The following is a 5,514-nucleotide window of genomic DNA, read 5'->3' as shown; positions in this document are numbered from 1 at the left end:
TATTTTTAATTCAAAATATTTCTCTTCTTTTTTAATCATCTCGAGTACCATAAATTTTTAGACATTTTTATAGAAATGATTAAAAATCTATTGCAATCACGTGTGTATTCATAATAAAGGAAACAAGCTCTAAATTTTCCATCTTGATACAATTACGAAAGAAAACTTGTAATTATTATTACAAGTCAAACTAGTTAGTAATTAGAAACTAGCTAGTAATTGTTGGCCATGATTCCTGGTCAATTATTGGCTAAAAACTGGTTGAATTTCTACTTGGGCACAAGATCAAAGTCATTGGTAAAATGTAATTACTTATGCATATCTAATAAACAATAAGGACCTTATATATGCAAGTTCCGCAAAATTTTGACAGCTTAAAAAGCGATTATTAATTTCAATAAATTGACGTCATTAAAATAATATTTACAGTTAAAATAATGTTGATTCTCACGTATATTATACAAATGTAACTTGATGACAAGCACGTTCAAAAGGCATGGCTATGTCTCGCGCCAAGTATATGCGCGGCAGCGGCAAGACAAGCCAAGCATCTATATTCAAGCCGCTTGGTTGAACTGTGAAGTACAATTATCGGATCTCAATAATGGCTGGACTGATTAAATTTATAATAGGTTCAATCGATAGTAGGGGGCCCTATTGCATAAGAAAATTGTCTCTAGTTTTGCTTTCTGAGCAGCAGAAAATGTAGATATTATTAATAAAAAATCTTTGAAAAAAAGAAGGAAACGTGCCAAGTGCACACGTCAGTATGAAAAACTGTTATACATTATTGAAAAAATCTGTTGTACGAAATTGTTTTAATATATCCAATCAAAAATACAAAATACGTGTGCCGTGTAACATGTATTAGTCTTGTACAACATTTCATAATTTTAGAAATGTTAAAAATGTTTTTAAAAAAAAGTGTTAAAATCATAAAATTGTGCCAAATAAAAAGAGAAAGTATAATAAACATTAAAAAAAGTTAAATACTTTTAAACCCACTGTAAGATTATAGAATTAAAATATTTTTGGGACGTATCGTAGTCCTGTTTCGTGATACGCTAATTGTAAGATAGATTCTTTTTGCTTCCTCATAGAGAAAGCTTTGTTTTCTTAAAAAAAATTTTTTTTGGAGTTGTCGCTGCCACGGTGTTTAGCATGTGTGTGTGTAGGAGAGATCGGGGCAAACTCGACATGATTTTTTCAAAGACAATTTTCAACAATTAATTAAAATTTTTAAGCAAATTTAATGGTACACATTTAAAGAGTTCAAGTACAAAATTGCTTAAGGCAGTTTTGCTGTACGTCGGTTAGTTTTGCCCCCAAGAAAGGAAAAGTGACGCGTAAACAAATTTTCAAATAGAAAAATGCCGAGGCAAACTCGACACTGCCTGATCGACACAATTTGATCTGGAACTTTTTTTTTATTGTCTGAAACTAAACATACATTGTGTATTTAGAAAGTACAGAAATAAACTCTAGTCTGAAAAACAATTTATACAAGTAAATTTGCGCGTAAACGTGCGCACACATTTGTCACGAGCCATACGGCTGCATGCGACAAGCATCGTTTGTTATTGGGAACCGACAAAACGGTGTGTGATGTCGACTTTGCCCCGAATGTCGTTTTTCACTTTTGTCACTCCAAAAATATAAAAAATTTAAAACAATGCAAAAACTATTATCGGATTCGTATAGAGCATCGAATTTCTCATCAAAATCACTTTTACCGATAGATTCGCAAAAGTAGAGCTCGATGAAAGAGTAGACCATTTTCGAGAGATTAGAAAAATTACTTTTCACCATCAAAAACGCTCATGTCGCATTAGAATATACACCATAACTCTCGGAATGTCACCAAACTCCGTTGATAATATTGGCACATAAAGACGCATTTACAGTAAGAAAGGCAGGTTTTTACGATAGATTTAAATTGGCAAAAAGCCTGGTGTCAAGTTTGCCCCAGTGGCGAGTTTGCCCCCCGGTCTCCCCTACACCTTGCAAATGAGAAATTACATCAACGGACCAAAACCCATGGTCGAAATTAATAATGTCTCGATGACTGATCCGGAAAAGTGCTGTGTGAATCCGACAAACCAAATTGGCTCACAGTTTTTCAATGTTCATATCGGAAAGACGTTATATATTGCCAGTCACGGTAGATTTAAAATTACTTTAATTGTTATTCTATACTGGCGGAAGAAATTTATTATTCTGTTTTTGAGAAATGTTTGTGGTAGCTATAACTTCCGTAAATTTTGAGATATCGGGCTATTTCTAATTCTATCATCTTCGGTCTGTTCTACCCCTATTTCATGTACAATTCTTTAAGATTTGGTTGATTAGACCCAATTTTATAAGGTGGCATGTATGTATGGATACCTCAAAATTTCAAATGTTTGTAACGTAAAAACTAACCCAAAATTTAAATAATTATATATAAAGTAGGGGTAAAAAAGACAAAAGAATATAATAGAATTATAAAACGTTGCCAATTCCTTCCCTCTCTAAAAAAGGCGTGCAAAGTCGATACTCGAATATATCGTAGTTATTGTTGCCTCTTTTCTGCAATGCTGCGTGGTTCTCTCGCTGCGCTTATTTACTTCATGAACAGCTGTTATCGCATATTTTTACAGTTATGTGTCATGTGTATCGACGGGTTAAGTGTATTAGTAACAGCTACAGAAAATGGAAAATGTCGTAGTTTTAAATGTTTAATTTAAGTATTTTAATGTTTTATTTAGGTATATTTACGTTGAAATTACTTCTACGTTAACGACGTGTTTTTCTTTCTTTTAGATGTATCAAACGTGTTTTTTAGTTAAGTTTTATAAATTGTTTTTATTATAATCTTTATTTTTAATTTTTTAGAAATGATACTTTGTATTATTTTTTATTTTCAGTAAGTGGCTTTTGTTTTCACACTGTTAATACTGCTCTTTGTACAAATGCATTATGATGACTGTATAAGGTTATTTCTTATACATGGATCTACAACGTGAGATTTAAAGCATTGGATAAAAAAAAAGTAAAATGATAACAAAAGAAAAAGGGAAGGAAGGAAAAATATTTAAAAAAAAAATTATAAAAAAATTTTAATTTTTTTTATTTCTGATTATATTAATATCAGACTCTATTGTATACAGAATTGAGTCCACGTGAAAAGATATCTACCGTTGGAAGAAATAAGGTAAAAAGGACACTTTTTTAATAATTTTTATTAGAAGTGAACTTGAGTATCTATAAGAAGAATCTGCGTACTATGTTTTACAATATAAAGACTACAGTAAGATTATTAACAGATTATTAGAATATTTCTGATAGATTTAACTATATCATATGAGTAAAGAACGTAATTTTAGTTATTTTTATTACGACGTACGATGAATATAATTTTTATTTTGTTCAAATTTTTTTTCTTAAAATTTAAAATTCTATTCTAACGAGAGAGAGAGAGAGAGAGAGAGAGAGAGAAGTTAGACGTCACCTTTGTAATCAAAAGATAATAGGCATGTTAACAATTTCGTATATAATGAGTTACCTATATGTACAATTTATGACTATCTTTCTTTTATTTTTCGAGGTTTTTAATTAATTATTAAAAATGTATGACAAATATATAACAATATATAACAAAAAGGCTCACAAGATTAAAAATCAATCGAAGAAAAAGAAGCGTCGAGCCGTAATAAGGTGTTAGTGTTAAAAAATTCTATATTAAAGCAAAAAATAACAAACGTTTCGGACGCGCGTACTTGGCGCGAGACACTACCGTGTCTCTTGATTAGTTCAACATGTAACGTAACCACGTAACTCAATAACCACGTAAACGGTTTCCTTCATCTTTCCTTCTCCCAACCAATGACAATTAGAAAAGAAAAGCGTATCTCAGCAAGCATATCTATGTTCTTTACATCTTGCCAGAAGCTATGATACATACATCTTATCTGCGCTAACGCAATTTTAGAATGTCAGAAATTGCACGTGTACCACATTTTGACACAGACGACAATAATAATGAGGACGACGTTTTTTCCAGGTTTGAACTTTGTTTCGCAATAGCTCCGCTTGTAGGGTATACATAGAGGAAAAATAAACAGTTTTATTATGTAATCCAAATCCAAGTTATCGATTGAGCCTACTTAGAACTTGATCGGTTGAGCCGTTATTGAGATCTGATAAATTGATTGAGCCTACTCACAAGCGGCGCCGGCACGAGTAAAAACACGGGGCAGTCTCGCGCTAAGCACTTGGCGCGAGACATTACCTTAAGGAGATGCTGGAGCCGTCTGTTTTACCGGCATTTTTTGTCGTCATGTAGCGTTGTATTAATTTGACAGAATTAAAAATTCTTTTCCAGAATTGCAGTACATATAGGCTGCGTTCGCTTTGGACGCTTTCGTGCTGAAAGCATCACTTCATTTTTTTTCAACATGTAATGAGCAATAAAGATAGACTGACGCTTTCAGCACGAAAGCGCCCAAGGCGAACGCAGCCATACATTAATGATTCGGGGGAACTCTGATTTTATATAGAAAACGAGAAAAAATTACGGAAGTACAGATTTCCTTATTCTACTTTTATCCCAATATAGCGTCTCGAGTTGCGGCGAGCTGTCAGCTCGTCACAAGATGTATTTCATATAAGAGATATATTATACCATTAGTACGAACGCGAAAACAAGTTCCCCCGACGTGCACAATAACAAGAAAAACATCGATAAACCCTCCAAATCAAGATTTGGAAGCGTAATATAAAAGTATACGGTCGACGTGCATCGTGCGTATGTGTGCGTGCACGGTAGCGTGCTCGCCTTGTCTATATCTTTGTCTATACAAGGACAGATATAGTCGATAACATAGAAAATGGTACGTTTGTCGGTTATACAGACGGCTTCAGCATCACTTTAAAAGGGTATAACACTTTTAAGCATGAACTCTTTTCACGATTTGTTCTAACATATAAGGAATAGAGTAATCAAAAATCGGCTTTAAGGGGTCTTTTTATTATACATTGAAAATGTAAAAAAAATTTTTTTGTATATAAAATACACCCTGTCAAAAGAGGCCGTGTGCGTCACGGGGATCTAGCTGGTGTACATGATTTCAGCTGACTGGTATGACCTAGAACAGAAATCCAAAAAAATTCTTAATCTGTGATAGATTGGCTATGGAAGTACGTAGGATTTTTTAAATTAAATTGTTAGTTTTTTTTGGGGAACCAATTTTATACACGATTTTTCAGTGTAAATTTGGACACTTGTTCAAATTAGTGTCAATTTCGCAAAAATCAATATTTTTTAAAAATCCTACGTACTTCCATAGCCAATTTATCACAGATTAAGAATTTTTTTGGATTTCTGTTCTAGGTCATACCAGTCAGCCGAAATCATGTATGTATGTACACCAGCTGGATCCCCGTGACGCACACGGCCTCTTTTGACAGAGTGTACAAACATGATTTTATATACAAAAAAAATTTTTTTTACATCTTCAATGTATAATAAAAAGA

Source organism: Temnothorax longispinosus, chromosome 12 (genome assembly GCF_030848805.1).
Source record: "Temnothorax longispinosus isolate EJ_2023e chromosome 12, Tlon_JGU_v1, whole genome shotgun sequence".
Taxonomy (NCBI): domain Eukaryota; kingdom Metazoa; phylum Arthropoda; class Insecta; order Hymenoptera; family Formicidae; genus Temnothorax; species Temnothorax longispinosus.
Note: the sequence above shows the minus strand (reverse complement) of the source record.